This window comes from Diceros bicornis, chromosome 38 (genome assembly GCF_020826845.1).
Source record: "Diceros bicornis minor isolate mBicDic1 chromosome 38, mDicBic1.mat.cur, whole genome shotgun sequence".
In the NCBI taxonomy this organism is placed as follows: Eukaryota; Metazoa; Chordata; class Mammalia; order Perissodactyla; family Rhinocerotidae; genus Diceros; species Diceros bicornis.
The window spans coordinates 12,165,644-12,189,107 of NC_080777.1; the positions used below are offsets into that span (position 1 = coordinate 12,165,644).

The 23,464-nt window shown below is 42.3% G+C and overlaps 1 long non-coding RNA gene across 1 annotated transcript; it reads left to right on the top strand.

The window, feature by feature from the left end:
• Nucleotides 1-734: 734 nt before the first annotated feature.
• On the top strand, nucleotides 735-22,989 carry LOC131399432 (uncharacterized). The gene is made up of 3 exons (XR_009217128.1): nucleotides 735-750; nucleotides 20,225-20,433; nucleotides 22,863-22,989. It is a non-coding gene; the product is annotated as an uncharacterized LOC131399432 (long non-coding RNA).
• The last annotated feature ends 475 nt before the right edge of the window (nucleotides 22,990-23,464 follow it).

A 23,464-nucleotide genomic window follows, 5' to 3' on the forward strand; every position in this document is an offset into this window, starting at 1 on the left:
TATCAGCTGTGGGGAGCCCCAGCACAGTTGTCTGCAAGTTCTAATACCACATTTGTGTTGCAGTATTTCTTTTAAGTGAGTAGGCCCCCAGTGTGGCAGGTTGTTAGGCTCAGGGCCTTACAATTGCTATAAACCTCCAGCCTTTAGGTCTCTTGTCAGCTCTCTGAGGATTGCAGCTGGGTGGGGCTGGCCTCAGGCAGGGGAGCACCCTATTGTTTCAGGCTTTGGAACGTGGGCCTAACCCCCATGTGGGTCTTTGAGAAGCACAAGTCTTCTGCAGCTGACAAGCCCTGCCAACCACTGGTCCACACACACAGTCAACACAGTCCTGCTCCGTGTGCACGCCCCGACCTCCTGAAGCAGACCCAGTCTCTCCACGGCAGGAGCCCCACACACTCCACCATCGCCCCACACTCTCCACCCGCTCCTTGTGCACACCCTGCCCCTCTGAAGTGGGCTCAGTTGCCAGCCTGCAGAGAATCCTGTCACCAATGTATGCAGGCCCACAACTTGCCTGAAGGCTTGTTGTTGGGTGGGGTCAGTCTCTAGGGTGGGCTGCCTGCACTGGCTGAGCTGGATTAAATCAGTGCTCTAGTGGGTGGGGCAGATCCTGGCCTAGCAGGCCCCAGGGAATACTCCAATGGCCTCTGTATCAGCACGCCCACACCAGGCCACAAAAATGGCCACCACCAATGTCCTAGTCCCTGGAGAGGTCTCACCTCTCACTGAGATGTACTCAGGGCCTATCAGGTGAGTCTCTTTTCACCAAAGCACGGTGCACCTTTCTTTCTGGTGAGTTTAGGTTGCCTTCTGAATTGGGTGAGTTTGTGTGTGGGCCCTTTAAGAGCTGGTTTTAATTTCTTTGTGAACCGGGTTTTCTGGGGGTACTCCCCAATGTTTTAGTAGCAGGCAAAGTCAGATATTACGCCACTCATCTCGATTGTGCTGGGTCCACAAAATGCCCCCAGCGAGAGCGCTCCCCAGCCCAGGGCCCCGCTCTTCCAAGGAGGGCTGTATACCTGTGGGCTGCTCCCAGGCGGCCATGATGCGTTGCGGCTTGTTAAGGCGGCGTTTTTCCTCTCCAGAAGGGAGTTTCTGCCTCCTTCACCTCAATTAGGATTGTCCTTTGTTGCAGGAGTTCCCCTTATCCAGTTTTCAGTTCTGTCTCAGGGGTAATTTTTCCACGAGTAGTTGTAAATTGGCTGTGTCCACGAGAGGAGGTGAGTTCAGAGTCTGCTTACGGCTGCCATCTTGACTTCTCTCTGTGTAGAGTGTTCTTAATCTAGAACTCTGATGAGGAAATACGGCACAAGTAGTTGATCAGTGGCAATTCCCAGTTAATGATTATGGAGACTGAATAGAAACCAATGAATGGAAACCCAGCTCTTGTACACCTATCCAAGTTCTGGTGGGTCAACCAATTAACCCACACGTGTTAAGAAATTTGTCTTATGTAGCCACACTCTGCTGAGTGCTGACATGTAAGACTTTATTTCATATCCCAAATGAAGATACTAATTTATAATCCCAAAATTACAATTTTAAGCTCCAGGAGGACAAAGGACTTCCTAATGTTACCCCAAGGCCCATCCCAGGTCCTGACATAAAGCAGATTTATCCATTTAGGAGTGAATATTCCAACGGACTAATATTTATTGGGATGTACTAAATATAATACTGTCCTCCAAGGAATTTACAGCCTGTTTAAAGCAACCTTAAAATAGCTTTATTTGTTGTCAAAGACAATAACAATTGATGCTGAATGGTCATGAAGACATGCTGATTTTCAGCCAGAATATAATGCAATTATTAGCTGTCTCCAAGTACATTACTACATCCAAAGTATAGTGGTACCTCAGGGCTTTAGATAAAAAGACAACGTATTAATAACGGGCAGGGTAGACTTTCACTCAAACAATATAATGGAGGATTTGGAAGAGACTAACATGTTATTAATACAACTCTGGCTACAGAAACAAAATAATTACAAAAGGAGAGAAATAAAGGAAGCAAAATGTTCACAAGATTCATTGAAAAACGTTTTTCTACAGGAAGTTGAAGGTTGCTCTTCAAAAAAAAAAAAAAACACAAGTTTAAAATATGACCGGTTACAAAGGTATTCCAGTGGCTGGCCCAGTGGCATAGTGGTTAAGTTCACATGCTCTGCTTCTGCAGCCTGGGATTCACAGGTTTGGATCCCAGGCGTGGACCTATGCACCAATTATCAAGCCATGCTGTGGCGGCATCCCACATATAAAGTCGAAGGAGATGGGCACAGCTGTTAGCTCAGGGCCAATCTTCCTCAGGAAACAGAGAAGGATTGGTAACGGATGTTAGCTCAGGGCTAATCTTCCTCACACACAAAAAAAAGATATTCCACAGTTCTTTTTGTTATTGTCTTTCAAAGGAAGAAAAAAGCAGATTTTGGTTTGTTTTGCAAAAAAAAAAACAAAAACACCAAAGAGGTCCCTGACTTGTCTGCAGGCACATTGGGAATAGCCTGAGTAAGGAATTCACCCCCTACCCACAAGCCCAGTGACTGGTCCCCCAGCCAGTCGCTCACAGCCCCAGCAGTGCCCTTGCAATGGACACACTCCACAATAGCTGTCAATCACTTGCCCCTATTTTTTTTTTTAATTTTTTGTTTACTGCAGTAACATTGGTTTACAACATTGCAAAAATTTCAGGTGTATATCACTACACCTCGACTTCTGCACAGATTACATCATGTTCACCACCAAAACACCAACTACAACCCATCACCACACACATGTACCGAACCATCCCCTTCACCCCCCTCCCTCCACCCCTCCCCCCCAGCAACCACCAATCCAATCTCTGTCCCTATGTGTTTGTTTATTGTTGTTATTATCTACCACTTAATGAAGGAAATCATACGGTATTTGACCTTCTCCCTCTGACTTATTTCACTTTGCATTATACCCTCAATATCCATCCATGTTGTCACAAATGGCTGGATTTCATCATTTCTTATGGCTGAGTAGTATTCCATTGTGTATATATACCACGGCTTCTTTATCCATTCGTCCCTTGATGGGCACTTAGGTTGCTTCCAAGTCTTGGCTATTGTGAATAACGCTGCAAGGAACACAGGGGTGCATGTATCTTTACGCAGTGGTGTTTTCAAGTTCTTTGGATAAATACCTAGCTGTGGAATAGCTGGATCATATGGTAGTTCTAAACTTGATTTTTTGAGGAATCTCCATACAGTTTTCCATAGTGGCTGCACCAGTTTGCACTCCCACCAGCAGTGTATGAGAGTCCCCTTCTCTCCACATCCTCTCCAACACATGTTGTTTCCTGTCTTGTTAATTATAGTCATTCTGATGGGCGTGAGGTGATATCTCATTGTAGTTTTGATTTGCATTTCCCTGATAGTTAGTGATTTTGAACATCTTTTCATGTGTCCGTTGGCCATCTGTATATCTTCTTTGGAGAAATGTCTGTTCAGGTCTTTTGCCCATTTTTTAATTGGGTTGGTAGTTTTTTTGTTGTTGAGATGCATGAGATCTTTATATATTTTGGAGATTAAGCCCTTATCAGAAGTATGGTTTGCAAATATCTTCTCACAATTGTTAGGTTGTCTTTTCGTTTTGTTGATGGTTTCCTTTGCTGTGCAGAAGCTTTTTAGTTTGATGTAGCCCCATTTATTTATTTTTTCTATTGTTTCTCTTGCCTGGTCAGACATAGTGTTTGAAAAGATGTTGCTAAGACCGATGTCAAAGAGTGTGCTGCCTATGTTTTCTTCTAGAAGTTTCACAGTTTCAGGTCTTACATTCAAGTCTTTAATCCATTTGGAGTTAATTTTAGTGTATGCTATAAGGTAAGGGTCTACTTTCATTTTTTTGCATGTGGCTATCCAGTTTTCCCAACACCATTTGTTGAAGAGACTTTCTTTTCCCCATCGTATATTCTTGGCTCCTTTGTCAAAGATTAGCTGTCCATAGATGTGTGGGTTTATTTCTGGGCTTTCGATTCTATTCCATTGATCTGTGTGTCTGTTTTTGTGCCAGTACCATGCTGTTTTGGTTACTATGGCTTTGTAGTATATTTTGAAATCAGGGAGTGTGATACCTCCAGCTTTGTTCTTTTCTCTCAGGATTCCTTTAGCTATTCGGGGTCTTTTGTTGTTCCATATAAATTTTAGGATTCTTTGTTCTATTTCTGTGAAAAATGTTGTTGGAACTTTGATAGGGATTGCATTGAATCTATAGATGGCTTTAGGAAGTATGGACATTTTAAGTATGTTAATTCTTCCAATCCAAGAGCACGGAATATCTTTCCATTTCTTTGTGTCTTCTTCAATTTCTTTCAGAAATGTTTTATAGTTTTTGGTGTACAGATATTTCACCTCTTTGGTTAAGTTTATTCCTAGGTATTTTATTCTTTTTGTTGCAATTGTAAATGGGATGGTATTCTTAATTTCTCTTTCTGCTACTTCGTTGTTAGTGTACAGAAATGCAACTGATTTTTGTATGTTGATTTTGTATCCTGCAACTTTACCATATGTGTTTATTACTTCTAAAAGTTTTCTGGTGGATTCTTTAGGGTTTTCTATACATAAAATCATGTCATCTGCAAATAGTGACAGTTTCACTTCTTCCTTTCCAATTTGGATCCATTTTATTTCTTTTTCTTGCCTGATTGCTCTGGCTAGGACTTCCAGTACTATGTTAAATAGGAGTGGTGACAGTGGGCATCCTTGTCTGGTTCCTGTTCTTATAGGGATAGCTTTCAGTTTTTCACCATTGAGGATGATATTAGCTGTGGGTTTCTCGTATATGGTCTTTATTATGTTGAGGTACTTTCCTTCTATCCCCATTTTATTCAGAGTTTTTATCATGAATGGATGCTGTGTCTTGTCAAATGCCTTCTCTGCATCTATTGAGATGATCATGTGATTTTTATTCTTCATGTTAGTAATGCGGTGTATTACGTTGATTGATTTGCGAATGTTAAACCATCCCTGCATCCCTGGAATAAATCCCACTTGATCATGGTGTATAATCTTTTTAATGTATTGTTGTATGTGATTTGCTAATATTTTGTTGAGGATTTTTGCATTGATGTTCATCAGTGATATTGGCCTTTAATTTTCTTTTTTGTGTTGTCCTTGTCTGGTTTTGGTATCAGGGTAATGTCAGCTTCGTAGAATGAGTTAGGGAGCTTCCCTCCCTTCTCAATTTTTTGGAAGAGTTTGAGAAGGATAGGTATTAAGTCTTCTTTGAATGTTTCGTAGAATTCACCAGGGAAGCCGTCTGGTCCTGGACTTTTATTTTTGGGGAGGTTTTTGATTACTGTTTCGATCTCCTTACTGGTGATTGGTCTATTCAAATTCTCTACTTCTTCTTGTTCCAGTTTTGGAAGGTTGTATGATTCTAAGAATTTATCCATTTCTTCCAGATTGTCGAATTGGTGGGCATATAGCTTTTCATAGTATTCTCTTATAATCTTTTGTATTTCTAAGGTGTCTGTTGTAACCTCTCCTCTTTCATTTATGATTTTACTTATTTGTGCCTTTCTCTTTTTTTCTTGGTGAGTCTAGCTAAAGGTTTGTCAATTTTGTTGATCTTTTCAAAGAACCAGCTCTTGGTTTTATTAATTTTTTCTAGTTTTTTTTTTTTTTGGTCTCTATTTCATTAATTTCTGCTCTGATTTTTATTATTTCCCTTCTTCTACTGATTTTGGGCTTTGTTTGCTCTTCTTTTTCCAGTTCCTTTAGGTGCATTGTTAGATTGTTTATTTGAGATTTTTCTTGTTTGTTGAGATAGGCCTGTATCGCTATAAACTTCCCTCTTAGAACTGCTTTTGCTGTATCCCATAAATTCTGGCATGTCGTATTTTCATTTTCATTTTCTCCAGGTATTTTTTGATTTCTTCTTTGATTTCTTCGTTAACCTAGTCATTGTTCAGTAGCATTTTTTTAATGTCCACGTATTTGTGGTTTTTCTAATTTTCTTCCTATAGTTGATTTCTAGTTTCATACCGTTGTGGTCAGAAAAGATGGTTGGTATAATCTCAATCTTCTCAAATTTATGGAGACTTGTTTTGTGGCCTAATATGTGATCAATCCTGGAGAATGTTCCATGTGCATTTGAAAAGAACGTGTATTCTTCGGTTTTTGGATGGAATGCTCTATATATATCTACTAGGTCCAGCTGTTCTAGTGTGTCACTTAAGGCCAATGTTTCCTTATTGATCTTCTGTTTGGATGATCTATCCGTTGGTGTAAGTGGAATATTAAAGTCCACCACTATTATTGTGTTACTGTCTATTTCTGTTTTTATGTCTGTTAATAATTGCCTTATATATTTAGGTGCACCTACATTGGGTGCATAGATATTTACAAGTGTTATATCCTCTTGTTGGATTGTTCCCTTGATCATTATGTAATGCCCTTCTTTGTCTCATTTTACAGTTTTTGTTTTAAAGTCTATTTTGTCTGATATGAGTACTGCTACCCCAGCTTTCTTTTCATTGCCATTTGCGTGGAGTATCTTTTTCCATCCCTTCACTTTCAGTTTGTGAGTGTCTTTAGGTCTGAAGTGTGTCTCTTGTATGCAACATATATATGGGTCTTCTTTTTTTATCCAGTCAGCCACCCTATGCCTTTTAATTGGAGCATTTAGTCCATTGACTTTTAAAGTAGCTATTGATAAGTATGTACTTACTGCCATTTTTTAACTTTTTTTTTTCTCAGTGTTTTAGTAGTCCTTCTCTGTTCCTTTCTTCTTCTATACAGAATTGATGGTCTCTTTAGTTTGACCTCTGTCTGAAAGCTGTACTCTTTAATTCTCCTCCTCCCTCCTTTTATGTTTTTGATATAATATCTAACCTCTTTTTTGTGCTTTTGTATCCATTACCCTCTTATCATGGAAATAGATAATTTTTCCTATTTGTGGTCTTCTCTTTTCCCCTTAAATCAGTCCCTTTAACATTTCTTGCAGCACTGGTTTCTTAGTGACAAACTCCTTTAATTTTTGCTTGTCTGGGCAATTTTTGAGCTCTCCTTCCATTTTGAATGATAACCTTACTGGGTAGAGTATTCTTGGCTGTAAGTTTTTTCCTTTTAGCACTTTAAATATATCATGCCACTCTCTTCTAGCCTGTAAGGTTTCTGCTGAGAAGTCAGCTGATAGCCTTATGGGATTTCCTTTGTATGTAACTTGACATTCTCTTGCGGTTTTTAGGATTCTCTCTTTATCTTTAATTCTGGACATTTTGATTATGATGTGTCTTGGTGTGGGCCTCTTTGGGTTTATCTTGTTTGGGGCTCTCTGTGCTTCCTGTACCTGGATGTCTGTTTCCTTCCTTAGGTTAGGGAAGTTTTCATCTATTATTTCTTCAAATAGATTCTCTGCCGCCTTGTCTCGCTCTACTTCTTCTGGAACACATTTAACACGGATGTTAGTGCGCTTGATGTTGTCCCAGAGGTCCCTTAGCCTGTCCTCACTTTTTTTAATTCTTTTCTCTTTTACCTCGTCACCTTGGGTAATTTCTTCTAGTCTTTCATCCAGCTCACAGATCCGTTCTTCTGTATCCTCTACTCTGCTTTTGAGTCCCTCTAATGAATTTTTCATTTCCAGTATTGTATTCTTCATTTCTGATTGGCTCTTTTTTATATCTTCCATTTCTTTGTTGACATTCTCACTGAGTTCATCTATTCTTCTCCCCACATCAGTGACCATCCTTAACACTCTTAGTTTGAACTCTCTGTCTGGTAGGTTGCTCATTTCTGTTTCACTTAGTTCCTTTTCTGGGGTTTTGTCCTGTTCCCTTACTTGGAATGTATTCTTTTGCCTCCTCATTTTGCCTCTTTCCCTGTGCTTGTGTCTACATATTAGGTAGGTCAGCTACGTCTCCTGTTCTTGGATAGGTGACGTTATGTAAGTGATGCCTTAGGAGGCTTCCAGTGTGGTTCCCTCAGTTCTCAATGTTCCAGGGGTGACCCCTATGTGGGCTATGTGTGTCCTTCTGTTGTGGCCTGATTGCTCTCCCTGTAGGCACCCAGGGAGGCCGAGTTAAGCTCCTGGCCAGCTGTTGTAATGCTCAGCTGCTTGTAGTTGTTGTGGGCCCTTCAGTCTCTTTATGAGGTGTGGGGAGCCCCAGCACAGTTGGCTGCAAGTTCTAATACCACATTTGTGTTGCAGTATTTCTTTTAAGTGAGTAGGCCCCCAGCGTGGCAGGTTGTTAGGCTCAGGGCCTTACAATTGTTGTAAGCCTCTAGTCTATTAGGTCTCTTGTCAGCTCTCTGAGGATTGCAGCTGGGTGGGGCTGGCCTCAGGCACAGGAGCACCCAATTGTTTCAGGCTTTGGAAGGTGGGGCAAACCCCCTATGTGGGTCTTTGAGAAGCACAAGTCTTCTGCAGCTGACAAGCCCTGCCGCCCACAGGTCCACACACACAGTCAACACAGTCCTGCCCCGTGTGCGTGCCCTGACCTCCCCAAGTGGACCCAGTCTCTCCACGGTGGGAGCCCCACACACTCCACCACCGCCCCACACTCTCCACCCGCTCCTTGTGCACACCCTGCCCCGCTAAAGTCGGCTCAGTTGCCAGGCTGCAGAGAATCCAGTCACCAATCTATGCAAGCCCACAAGTTGCCTCAGGGCTTATTGATGGGTGGGGCCAGTCTCTAGGGTGGGCTGCCCGCCCTGGCTGAGCTGGGTTAAATCAGTGCTCTAGCGGGTGGGGCAGACCCTGGGCTAGCCGGCCCCAGGGAGAACTCCAATGGCGTCTGTGTCAGCACCCCCACCCCAGACCACAACAATGGCCGCCGCCAATGTCCCAGTCCCTGGAGAGGTCTCACCCCTCACCGAGATGCACTCCGGGCCTATTAGATGAGTCTCTTTTCACCACAGCACTGTGCACCTTTCTTTCTGGTGATTTTAGGTTGCTGTCTGAAATGGGTGAGTTTGTGCATGGGCCCTTTAAGAGCCAGTTTTAGTTTCTTTGTGAACCGGGTTTTCTGGGGGTACTCCCCAATGTTTTAGTAGCAGGCACAGTCAGATATTATGCCACTCGTCTCGATTGTGCTGGGTCCACAAAGTGCCCACAGCCGGGGCGCTCCCCAGCTCAGGGCCCTGCGCCTCCAGGGAGGCTGCATACCTGTGAGCTGCTCCTGGGCGGCCGTGAAGCTGGCGGCTTGTGAAGGCGGCGTTTTTCCTCTCCAGAAGGGAGTCTCTGCCTCTTCCACCTCAGTTAGGATTGCCCGTTGTTGCAGGAGTTCCTCTTATCCAGTTTTCAGTTCTGTCTCAGGGGTAATTTTTCCACGAGTAGTTGTAAATTGGCTGTGTCTGCGGGAGGAGGTGAGTTCTGAGTCTGCTTACGCCGCCATCTTGACTTCTCTCCCTCACTTGCCCCTATTCAAGAAAGTGCATCTTCGGATGTTCACAATAAAGGTTATTCAAATTAACCATTATTTCTTTAATTTCTTGGCCCCCTTGGCTTTTTCTTCTGCATAGATATGTGTAGAAACCTTCACTTCCTTCCTGTCTCCCCAACCTGCTCTTTAGCACCGCGCCTCGAGCTGTGTTGATACATGCCATCATCACATTCTCAGCTTTATCTCAAAGGCAGTTTCATTTGCTCTCTGCCCCTTTTAAGCACTGGGCTCTAGTTCCTCCACCGATTTCAATAGGAAAAGCAGAACAGATATCCCTACAGAACACTGTCATCACCTCATAAGGCCTGCAGCCTGGAACATAAAATACTTCCGATTTCTCAGTTCTCTCTCAGCCCGAGCGGATTACAAGTAGGGCACTTAAAATCAAAAGCCAAGAGGGACCAAACCAGAACTTTGAATGAGAAGTGGAAGCAGAAGCCGTGAACTACTTCCAAATATTGGGAGTTTTAGAGTCAAAAGTCTGAGTGCCCTAGAGAGAACATGGATCTGATCATCAGAAAGTTCCCAATTATAAAAAGCAGGAAGTTGGCCTATTTTGAAAGCATCACTTCACAGCATACGGATTTTGATTGAGCATGATGTGAAATTAAGAAATAAGACAGGGGCCGGCCCGGTGGCGCAAGCGGTTAAGTGCGTGCGTTCCGCTGTGGTGGCCTGGGGTTCACCGGTTCGGAACCCGGGCGCGCACCAATGCACCACTTGGCAACCCATGCTGTGGCGGCGTCCCATATAAAGTGGAGGAAGATGAGGCATGGATGTTAGCCCAGGGCCAGTCTTCCTCAGCAAAAAACGAGGAGGATTGGTAGATGTTAGCACAGGGCTGATCTTCCTCACAAAAAAAAAGAAAAGAAAGAAGACAGAGAAGCTTGGACAGACTGCTCTATTGTTATCTTACCTGCCACCAATAGAGGTACAAAGTATTTCTTCCTTCCAACTCTTGCAGTTCACTAATAGACCATGTGGTGCTCAAGTAGTAGAAGATGCAGAATTTTCCACTTCACAGGATTCTGGAATCTCAGATCTGGAGGGAGCCTTGCAAAGCCACCCCCTCAGCACTTCCCTATTGATATGCAGTAAAGGACTCCAATGCAATTTTTTGCTTCAACAGAAGAACAATCTAAAAGTAAGTCAAAATTTTGAAGAAAGTTGCTTATAAGCACCATTATGATTCACCCCCCTATCTACCATTCTCAGAGTCAAGCCATATCACTGTGCCAGCTTGTCACTTGCAGGATGTAGAAGAGGGTCCAACTTTCTCTACCACTCACTGCTCAATCAAGGATGCAAACTCTCTTTGCCAACTATCTCTCCTTTCTTCTTAACTAATAAAAAGAACAAGAATAGTGATTCTTTACTTTTATAAAGCACCCTGTGTTTAGAAAGCACTTTAACATCCATAATCTTTTCTGCTGGGATAATTGACCACTTTTATCTATTTTCTCTCCCCTTATGATGGGTGTTCTGCTTTGATCAGCTGGAATTCCCTCATGTTCAGCTCCAGATGAGGCCTATACCACTTCCCCTTCTGTCAGGTTGATTACTTCTTGGTTGCATTCCCTCTAAATATTATGTTTAGAGTCCATTCCTACTTTATGCAACCTGCTGAAATTCCTGCTAAAGAATTACAGAATCCTTAAAAGGTAAGACTAAGTCCATTTGCTGCCTCTGAGTGTGAAAAAATAATAATAATAACTAACAATGTGAGACTTCCATCTTTCCTCCCTACCCTAGTGAACAGCCAAAAGGCCTCGCAAATTGGTGAAAGTCACAAATCTCCCTTGGGTCCCTTTCTTCCTATGACAAGAATAATTGGAGGGCCGGCCCCGTGGCTTAGCGGTTAAGTGCGTGCGCTCCGCTACTGGCGGCCCGGGTTCGGATCCCGGGCGCGCACCGACGCACTGCTTCTCCGGCCGTGCTGAGGCCACGTCCCACATACAGCAACTAGAGGGATGTGCAGCTATGACATACAACTATCTACTGGGGCTTTAGGGGAAAAATAAATTTAAAAAAAAAAGAATAATTGGAGAAGAGAGACAACAAATCAGGAAATATAATCTTTCTAGGCAGATTTTCTGTCTTCCATTAGATCAGACCTCACAAACTCAATGCCTACAGAGGCCAGAGAGCACAGTGAGAGGCTAAGCAGAGTGGGTATGAAATACTAACAGTGGTGGGGATGGTAGTGAGCTAGTTAGTGCATGCACAGCTCCCACAACTTCCCCATCTGTTCAGTTCCAGCCAATTGTTGAACAGAAATGCAAGTCCAGGGTATCCAGATCCTTCGATTTTTCATGAGGCTCCCAAAGTCTGGATATTTTAATGTCAAATTTCCAAATTTGTAAATGTTGGCAACTAATTAAAAACATTTCAAAACAATGTGAAGGCCAAGGAAAACATGTCCACGGACCAGATGTGGCCTGTAAGCTGTGGTTTGCAACCTATGTGATAGGCTGAAGAGCTATTTAAAATCACTAAGACAGTTGGGGTGCATAAAGGAGGAAAGAGAAATGGCATAGCCTCCTGGCTTCAGATGGAAGTTTAACAACCTGTGTGGAGGAAAGGTAGGCCACTGGGGAAGCCCTGGGCAAGCAGCCAGCACTGGTTGGCTCAAGCCTTTTGGGTTGACAATTGTTTCACTTTGTCCAAGAAATAATCTCCTTAGAATAAGTTAGGAGATGGAATTGGAAGTCTAATTTAAAGAGCATACCAGTATGAATAGATAAATTAAGTACATGTGTTTCCATTCTAGAGTAAGAAGGTACAAAAGCAAATGGAATTGAGATTTCAGGTCCCAGTTTGTCCAGGAAGAGGAGGTAAACTATGGGAAATTGATGAGTGGTATGTAGTTGTTTGGGTGATACTGAAGTGGGGTAAAAGAAAAGGCACAATTATTGGCATAGACACTGGGGGGAGACAGAGTGGACCCTACAGTAGACACTATCGTGCCCACCTCACCCAGCATCCTTCTCTAGTCACTACTCAGGGTCAACTAGCCTACACTGTTTAAGAGAACAAAAATAATGAGGGCCTCTCTCTCTCCTTGAATTTATCTCCATTGAACAACTGTCCACACCAGTATCCTGGGAACTGCAGCTTTGGGAAACATTGTGATGGATTCCTAACACACCAAAGGGAAAGGCCATATGCACAGAGCTGGAAAATAATATTTGCTAATTTACAGTTATTAATTAAAAGCCCTGTCACCAAGCCAAGCGCTCCAGCTTGATTTTAACGTTTCCCCCAAAGGTCCTTTCCAACTTCTCCAGGGACAGAATTGCAGAGAAGGCAGAGTAAGTGCACAGTGCTTCAGTAAGCAGGCTGGGGAGCAGACAACCTCTTCGGGCTTTGGATTTGCACAAACAATCCTGCCTCCTCAGAGCCGAGACAATGCCCTGCATTCACTGGGATCTCAGGAGCTCCAATGCTGTGCTGAGGGGCAGGAAAAAAACTAGACTTGAATTGAGAATAAATTGGTATTCACTAAATGGCACTTCTGAATTTACTGCAGCCTTCACCTTTGGAGGGAATTGCCAAGGTGCTCATAAAAGGAGAAATGATGAATATTCAGGATGTCTTTTGAATCCATTAGGCAACTGGGGATGAGGTCTCCATATGTAGACTTCTGGTTCTTTCCTTAGGCTGTTAAGGAGACTGCCAAAATGGCCGTCTGCAGGAAGAAATGGACCCTGGGTTTGCCAATGGGGAGAAAGTTTACACGCCAAAGGTCAAGTCCATGGAAATAAACCAGGTTTAGGAGTTTTTGCAAAGGAAGAGATCTATAAATTTTGGATTTCTGGACACAGTGAACGGGAGAACGTGTCTGTCTGTTTGTAGGAACACTGATCAAGACGTAGTAGCAGCCTATTCATCGTACTGTCGGCCTTTGTTTCACGGGATCAGATGTTCTGCAGATCTAATTGTGTTTTCCCACACAGGAAAATCCTAGACAATCTATAGAGGGGCCTCCTATCCTTTTGTCAGCTGGGTTTACCAGAAGCAGAATTGTTTGTGCATCCCTGAAGACTGCAAATCGTTTGCTCCCCAGTCTGCTCACTTAAGTCCTGAGCACTTGCTCTTGTGGCTTACACAAAGAGGAATTGTGGGCTCTTTGTGCTAAAAAGAATTTTAAGAAATAATTTAGCAAAGATCATTGACTCCCAGGAGTACTGAGCACAGATCAATCAATCTTTAGGAAAAGAAAATTTTTGAAAAAGAGATGATGCAAGTCACTTATCATCAGTTTCCTTGCCTTCAAAACAAAGAAGTGGAGTCAGATTTGAAGCAACAAGCATTCACAAAAGCCATCTGTGCACCGGGCCCTGGGGTGGGGTTCAGCACCCTTCTTGACCTCCAGGTGTTGTTGACACCTTAACAAGGGCAGCATACGTAGAAGTGTGCCTTTAACACAATGTCAAACAGCTACATTAAGGTGCTGTGTCAACTTAGAAGAGAGAGTGATTCATTTTGGGAGGGAGGGGAGTTGGGAAGGGAGGAGAATCAGAGATAGAAAATGATTCAGGCAAGGATACATTTGAACTGAGTCTTGAAGGAGAAGTTCAGCAGGAGGTGAAAAAATGAGAGACAGAATCCCAGATAGAAAGCTTTGCCAGGGTCAAAGCTAGGGGACAGAAAACCTCAAGGAGGAATGGGTGATGGGGTGGAAAAAGCCTCCAATTATTTTGTAGGAAACACACCACTACCCCTCAGGGAGGTCATGTGCCATCCCTATGTTCTAAATCAGGAATCAGAAAATATAGTCATGTATCTCCAAAGTCTCTTCCAGAAGCAACATTCCATGGTTTTGATAATTCTAAGTGACAGGAGAAAGTTGAACTACCCAGGAAAAGCCTTGTACTTAATGGTCTCTAGTCTTTGCTGTTATATGACCAAAAATGAAATTGGTGGTGGTAGCAGGATTACCACCTGAGCCCCATGTAAGTTGTCCATTATGGTCCATCTTACATGACCTTCCAGTCAGGGCGGACCAGAGCCTGCTTCTGAGGAGCTGGGGTGGGGTCCTTCCAAAGTGCTTTCTCCGGAGGCCACCAGACCTAAGAATGCATGGATGCCATGGATGCCAGGTTCTGCTTCCGCAGTGGTGATCTTCATTCTCACACACTGCAGAATTTTCTGTCATTCTCTATTCCCTCCATTGTTTCTGCTTTCTCATGTGTCATGGAAGAGTTTGGGGACAGAAATAAATAAAAAACCAGAAACATAAAAAAAATCTTCATGTGACCAGCTACCTGGTTTCATCTTATCTGTACAACAATGATGGGAGGTCTAAATAAGACAGAGGAGAAGGCTAAGGCCTAGAGAGGTGAAGTGACTGCTCCAGTTCCCAGAGCTGGTCAAGGCAGATCTGACACCCACCCAGTCTCATTCTCCTTCTGCCCTCAAACCTACTCAAACTTGCCATCCCTCAAAGCAATAGCTGAATTAATAGAAAAATATTCTAAAGAGGCACTAATAAATAGCAACATCTAGTTTATGTCAGATGTCATGAAGAATTAGATCATGAACGGAAATATGAATACTGTATTATAAATGTTAAAACAGTGGAGTCCACCATGATATGGCACATTGTTAAATAGGTTAGATATACTATAACTTAAAAGGTATCTGTTGTACCTTAAAAGTCCAATATGACATACTAAAAGCTTGATTCCAAAAAGAAAAAAATTTATAAATTAGGCTTCATCAAAGTTAGAAACTTTTGCTCTGCAAAAAGCATTGTTAAGAGAATGAGAAGACAAACGACAGAGTTGGAAAAACATTTGCAAGTCACACGCTCTGATAAAAGACTGGTATCCTGAATATGTTTTTTAAAAGAAACTCTTGGGGCCAGCCTGGTGGCATAGTGGTTAAGCTCGTGGGCCCGGGGGTCGGAAGTTCAGATCCCAGGCAAAGACCTATGCACCGCACATCAAGCATGCTGTGGCAGCATCCCACATACAAAACAGAGGAAGATTGGCACAGACGTTAGCTCAGCAACAATCATCCTCAAGCCGAAAAAAAAAGAGGAAGATTGGCAATAGATGTTAGCTCGGGGCCAATCTTCCTCACCAAAAAAAGAAAAAAGGAAACTCTTAAAACTTAACAACAAGAAAACAAACAACCCAATTATCATCAGGGAAATTCAAATTAAAACCACAATGAGATACCACCACAAACCTATAAGGATGCCACGCACACAAAAAAATAAAATAAAACTCACAATTCCAAATGTTGGAGAGGATGAGAAACAACAGCAGCTCTCATTCATGTAATGGGAATGCAAAATGGTAGAGCAACTTTGGAAAAGTTTGGCAGTTTCTTACAAAGTTAAATGTACACTTACTATAGAGCCCAGTGATTCCAGTCCTAGGTATTTCCTCAAGTGAATTGATAACTAATGTTAAATAAAAATCTGAATGTGAATGTTTATGGCAGCTTTATTCATAATTTCCAAAAACTGGAGACAATCTAGAGGTCCTTCAACATGTGAATGGATAAAATAAACTGTGGTATATCCATCCAATTAGATACTACTCAGCAACTAAAAGGAACAAACTATCAATTCACATAACACCATGAACAAATCTTAAATATATTTTTAATTGAAGGAAGCCAATTCCAAAATGCTACATGTTGTATGATTCTACTTAACATCCTGGAAAATGGTAACACTATAAGGATGGAAAAGAGATCAGTGATTACCAGGGGGTGGTGAAGGGGTATTGACTATAAAGGAGCGTACAAGGGAATTTTAGGATATTCAAAATGCTCTTTATGGTACTTTGGAGGTGGAAAAATGACTCTGTGAATTTATCAAACTTCATAAAACTGTATAACACAAAGAGTGATCTGCACTTTGTGAAAATTTTATAAAAATCAACCAGGATGTTCAGGAGAACCCAGGGATAATGTAGATCATGACAAGTAAATTTAACTATATTACAAATGTATGACAAAGCTTCATTGGAAGGGCTGGGAAAAAGGAAACTTAGCTGAGAAACTTTGAAAAATAGTGTTTTGACTGCATACTGTAAAGTTAGAGGCAAAAACAAACTGTACGTTAGCACTCTACTCATTGTTTCTCATAGGCATACAAGTCAACAATTTTGGAACTACTTTACATGTACATTAGGGTTGAACAACTAAGTAAATATAATGTATATAACGAGACCCAGATTTCTCACTGTCAGAAAAAGAAATTACAAATAAACGACAAGGGGAAGTCTACAATAAATCCTGTGATACGGCCTGCATTAGAATCAGAGATATCAGTATGAACTCGTGTTTAGTATATTTACAGATAGAGAGATACAGAAATAAATATAGACGCCTGTATACACGAGTATATTTACAAGGTCTCTTGACTCAGAGGTGCTAGAAGCAGTGACACCCCAGGAGCAATGAGCACACCTAGTGCCCAGATCTTTATTTCTAAATATCATTTTCCAATAAAAAGAACCAGGAATCCTTGGAGAAACAACTGAGTCTAAAACTGGGGCAGAGAAAATACAAGATGAGCCTGGTGTGTCTTACAGAGCCAAAAAGCCAAAAAGAGCTAAAAAGTTAAAAATAAAATAAAAGGATAGGAGCATATCAAAAGGACACAGAAGCCCACCTCAAAGAGCTCCCAATGAACAAAGCTGAAACAATTTGAGCAAAAAAGTAACAATAGTATTGGATTATAACCTAAAGAATAAAATAAATATCCACAAGTCCATGTTGATAAATGATACGTTTAAGATATATATTTATAATTAATAAATAAATGGTAAAGTAAATAAATAAATGAAGAAAGTAAGGACAAATCTTCCTGATGGTGAGCTCAAATTAATAAATGTAGAAGGAATGAGGAAAATAGAAAATCACGTCTAGAACATAGTAACAATTGCTGCAGCTAAGGTCCACTGGTGCACGCTAAAATTCGTGAGAGAAACTTTAAGAAGAAACAGGATAGTGCAGAGCCTCAAAGTATCTCCAAAAATTATTTACTAATTACTATGGTGGTTTTAACATATGTCCACAAATTCTTTGGTACTCCTCATTCCAGAAAAGAAGCTTAATTCCCTTCCCCTTGAATGCGAGCTGGAGTTATTAACTCACACCTAACAAATAGAATATAAAAAGGGAAAACTAGCAAATTTACAGTGCAGAAATCTGGCAGATACCACCTTAACCAAGTAATCAAGGCTAATGTCACCAGTAAAACAAAAATAAAATAAAATAAATCATGTTGATATTATGTATCCCCTGGTATGGTGCAATGAGAAGGGCATTTCACCTCTGGTGTATTCTTCCCAAACATTCATAATCCCAGTCTACCTATGAGATAACATCAGACAAAGGCAAATTTAGAGACAATCTACAAAATACTTGAGAAAAGTTATCAAAAGTGTCAAGGTCATCAAAGATAAGGAAAGACCAAGAACCTATCACAGATTGGAAGAGGCAAAGGAGACATGAGAACAAAATGCAACATGGGAGCCTGGACTGGATCCTGGAACAGAAAAAGAACATTATTAGAGAAATTGAATGAAGTCTGTAGTTTAGCTATTAGTACTGTACTGATGTTAATTTCTGAGTTTTGATAAATGTACCAGGGTTATGTAAGATGTTAGCATTAGGGGAAGCTATGTGAAGAGCATACAGACATTTTCAACACTATCTTTCCACTCTTATTTTATTTTTTTCAAAATAAAAAGTTTTTCCTTACATCTAAAATAATATCATCAGCCTCCATTGTGGTTGGTAATCTTCTCTCCCAAGGCCAAGCTTATGATCAATTTCCCACAACACCATTATGGAAATGTTGTGGAACAAAAAAGAGAACAAAAAGGAAATGCCTTGGAGAAAGAGGAAAATAAAAAAGCAAAGAAATGCTAAATAAGTTTGGAAGAGAAAAGAAAAAATGGAAGGAGTGGTGCTACCTCCCATCTTGAATCCCAACAAGGCACCCATACTGGCATTGCCATTGTTACTCTCCATCATTCCACTCCCCTCTCCCATCACCATATTATTAGGGCACAGGCTAAGCTGCTGTAACAAAAGCACTCACAAATATAAAGTTTAGATAAGATTGGAGCTGATTTTTCTCTCATTTTGCAGTGCAGATGTAGGTAGTCTTGTGTTTATAGTGTGACCCTGTTATCTTCTACATGGTTTTTGTCTCTGGGTTCAAGCTAGCTGCTCCAGTTCCCACTATCTTCCAACTATTAAGAAAGGATGAAAAGGCAGGGCAGGTCAGGCCCCGGCCTTGGCATGGTTTTCTTCTGCTCATATCCCATTGGCCAGAAATAAGACACATGGCCTGACCAAGGTTGCAAAGGATGCTGGGACATGTAGTCTCTAACTGGGCAGCCATGTGCTCAGCAGTTCTACTACTAAAGAAGGAAAGAATTGGTTTTGGTGGACAAGGAGCAGTCTCTGCTGTTACCTCTAATCCAGAATCCTTTCACCGAATTGGGCCATGCATTGCTGGGAGATTTTCAGTCTATTTAATGTGAAGACAAAAGCAGTCTTCAATTTGACAGAAGCAAATTAAGTTTTATAGAAGGCAGTATCTGACATTATATTGGGGGCATGGCATGAGTGGAACACTGTGCCACAGATTGAATTTATCTAGGGAGAACATTTGAACAACCAAAGGCAGAATCCTAGTGTGGCAGAATGTTTGTGAAAATGGCCACAATTCTCCACTCCTTTCCTTACCTCTAGCCCTTTGCAATGTGACTTTGCATCTCCTCCTACCAAGAAAGTCTATTTCCCTACCTTTTGAACCTGGACTTTCCTCGTGACTTGCTTCATTCAATAAAATGCAGCAGAAGCGACACTATGCCAAGTCTAAGCCTAGGCTCCAGGAAGCCTTGGGCACTTCTGCTCTTTCTCATGGAATGCTCCCACCATGTGAACAAGCTCAGGCCAGCCTGCTGAAGGATGGAGACCACATGGAGCAAAGACAAGTCATGCCAGCTGAGGCCGCCCTATCCCAGCCAGCCCCTAGCTGACCTGACAGCTGACTGCAGATAGATGAGGAGCCCAGCCAAGATCAACTGAGCCTGACTCAGATCTTCAGAACTGTTCAGCTAACCAGACTTGTGAGCTAAATAAGTCGTCATTATTTTAAAGCCACTAAATTTTGGGGTAGCTTGATATGCAGCAATAGCCACCTGATGAAACTGGCGTAGCTCAACTCTTAATGAATGGGCTGATGATTAGAGAGACTAAGAAAAAGAGTCAGAGAGCTTCAAGGAAAACCAGGAGAGTGAATCACAGAGACCAAAGGAGAAGTTTCAAGATTAAGGAAGTGGTCCTCAAGCAAGATGAGGCCTAAGAGAAAGATAACTTTTTAGGACAACAGAAATAATAATTGAAACACCATTTAGGAAATGAACACACAAGTAGAAACAGCTAATATAAACTTCCCATCAATAACAGGAAATTCAATTCCTCCTTTTGCTTAAACACACACCCCTACACTGCTGTATACCTTTCAGGCACGAGAATTTAACTTATAACTCATTCTGAACAAAAGACACATGAAACTCACATGACCCTAGGACCCTCTTCTGGAAGACAAGTCCAAGGAGCTTCTGCTCCCTCCTGTGAGTTGCAGGCTAACTTATATTAGCCCACTATCTTCATAACTTCGCAATATGTCCTTAATCCTTCTCATTACTCTCATGTTCTTGTCATCCTGGCCCACTCCTCCTCTCTTTTCCTTATTTATTTTTCTTTTCCTTTTATTTCCCTGAATTATTATATTCATGTGTCTGAACCACACACTTGTCTCTCTCCTTTCCCCCAGCCCATCCTTTATTCCTCAACTTCTACGTACAGGATATTTGGAGAACCGGATCTTTCCGCTCCGCATCACCAAGGAGTTGCCTGAGAGTCCAATAGTCCCAAAGCCTGATCATCACCCTCCAGGCCTCCAGAGGAACAGTTGCAAAGTCAGGGAAGCTGGCCTGCTACTTGGATGAGTGAAATTTTTTTCTCTGGCCACAGTCTATCCAGGTATCCTCTGTGTGTGTGTGTGTGTGCGCGCGCGTGCATGTGCACCAGGTGCTACAGAGGGACTCCACCAGATCATGGGCTTCAGGAAAGGTAAGCCCTAGGTATAGGTGGTTTATTATGCAGCAATAGCCATCTGATAAATCCAGTGGAGACTCTGATTTGGATTGACCAGGAAGGATGAGTCCTTTTGGAGACAATGACATGTGGTAAGGAGAAGCACAGACTTTGGAGTCAGCCCTGGATTCGAGTTACATCCTTGCCACTTACTAACAGTATGTTCTAGAACTTAACCTCTCAAAGCTTTGGGTCCCGTTGAGGGTATTATGCTAAGCAAAATAAGTCAGATGGAGAAAGACAAATACCATACATTTCACTCATATGTGGAAGATTAAATAAATAAATAAATAAATAAATAAATAAATAAATAAATAACAAAAACACAGACACAGAGAACACATTGGTGGTTACCAGAGGAGAAAGGGAGTAGGGGATGGGTGAAAGGGGTAAAGGGGAATATGTGTACAGTGATAGGTGGAAACTACACTTTTGGTGGTGAACACAATGTAGTCTATACAGAAGTTGAAATATAATGACCTACACGTGAAATTTATACAGTATTATAAACCAATGTGACCTCAGTAAAAAAAATCTTTATGTCCCTTATCTATAAAATCTTGTTAATAATAATTACTACCTTGAAAAGTTGATATAAGCATTACCAGATGTTAAATTAACTAGAGCATCAGTTTTATGTCAGAGTCAGAGATAATGTAAGATCATCCAACAGCACCTAGCACATAGGGGGCCTCAATAAAGGCTATTATTGTCATCCCATCTTGAACCTCACAGGCTTGCCCCGCTGGCCTGGCTAGACTCTCTAATACCCTGTGTTGAGCCTTCCCATGCCCCATACCAGCCAGTTTACCACTTATAATGCCAATTGGGCTTGATTTCCTCCAATCATCTCCTTCCCAGCTCACTGGGCCAAGGTCAGCCCATGCCCTGGCCTCTCCTGGTCAGCCTCATCCTGAGAGTTAACCAAGCCAGGCCTGCATGTGTCTTAATGAAGCAATTGTTTCCTCAAAGTGATTCTCTCAATAAATGGAGTAAAATTGCAATGTCAATTGGGGAAAAAAGGGGAAATGCGTAAGAGGACATGGCATAGTGACAAGCACATTCAAGGCCGTAAATATGTAACAATTGCTTTTCTCATCCAATTCTCCTATTTTGAAACTTTCCTGGAAGGGACCTGGTATTATTAGGCATTATTACGAGACAGAGCCTTTTGAATTATTCACCTAGTCACATGGGGATTCACGTAAGACTGACAACCAGCAAGGAAGATTACGTCATTCTCCAGGACGGAGGAAAGAAGGGGGAGGAAGGGGTTCTGAGCAAGAACGGAAGTGGGGGGAGGGGTATTTCAAATACCTCTCAGTGAATCATTGTGCTTTCAACAGCCTAAAGTTACACTTAACTCAGGCTTACTAGTAACCAATTACTTCGTGAGTTGCACAGTAATATTTAAATCCTATCTTTCTAATCCCTAATTGGCTAGATAGCTGCAAAACCAGATTATAGCAATGAGGAAAAAACATACACACGCATAAGCAATGTCACACCAGATCACCGTTCTAGCCAAACATTCCCTATATAATTTGTATACCTCTTATGTTTTTGCTGCTCCACAGGTTACTGGGGATTGGATAAGGTGCAAAGAAAATGCAGGTGCATTGCTGTTTTATATTGGGCATCCCTACACAGGGCAAGTCCCATCCCAGCCTCTGCACCACAGCTCACATTGGCTGATCCCACCCCTGTGCACCTCATTGCGTATGCAGCTGCACCTGCCCTGTACCGTCCCAGGGAGCTGGTTGGGGAGGAGGATCCCTCTGGCAGCCACTTGGAAACTTCAACCCACAAGATAAGTCTCCTCTCTATTCATCCTCTTGGGGATGCAGTGAGCCCAAGAACACATTGAGGGCCAAGGCTATAGACTTGACGCCACCTGCACTTTCTCCGGGGAGCTGGTCTCTCTCTGCCCATCTCAGAGGAATGATCTGCTGCCACCACCTCCAGCCAGATTTCCCTGCACAACCCCTAGATTTCCATCCTTGCCAGATCCTGATGGGGTCTGCAGAACTGGCTGCTCCCATTCTCTCTCTCTCCCTCCCTCCCTCCTTCCTCACCTGCCTCCCTCCCTCCTCTCTCTCTCTCTCTCTGTCTCTCTCTCTCTCTCTCTCTCTCTCTCTATGTCTCTCTCTCTCTCTCTCTCTCTCTCTCTCTCTCTCTCTCTCTCTCTCTCTGTCTTTCACTCTCTCAGATAGATAGATAGACAGATGGGCAGATAGATACTAGAGATAGAATTCTGCATTGACATCACATTTTTGCTGAAAAAAAATTGTTTACTGTCTTCTCCTTGCCTTCAGGATGGAGCCTACATTGCTCAGCCTCTGCAGTCTGCCTTTACTTGCTGGCCCCGGCCCCTAACCCCTGTGTCGAGCCCACATGACTCCATTCTGCCCCCAGGAGCATCCTCCAATCAAAATATTATCACCCTTCCCAGCCAGAGCAAGGTGATAAAGGGTTCTCTTCCCATCACAAGGGTCCTTCCAGAGGTTTTGTTTCCCATCCAGAAGCATATTTCTTCCCTGGTTACTGGCCATTGATGACTTCATACATGTGTTCATTTATTTATTCACTCATTCAATATGCATGAATTGGGCACCACTGGAGCCGAGCCAGGCCCTGTGCTAGAGCTAGTGACTCTCATGTGCTCAAAACCATGTGGATTTTTCTCTTTAAACCACAACAGCACAACCATATCACAATATCACAGTGCAATAGTCATTGCATCTGTCTAGTAGGAATGACAGTCACACAGCAATAGAGGGCTTTGCAGACACCTCACAGCCCCCAAAGATGAGATTGTAGGTGTGGAGTGTGTAGATATCACCTCTTAGAAGTTCACTCTGATAACACACAGCTTCTTCCTCTTCATCCTGTGCAAGAATGTCTTCTTGCCCACCAG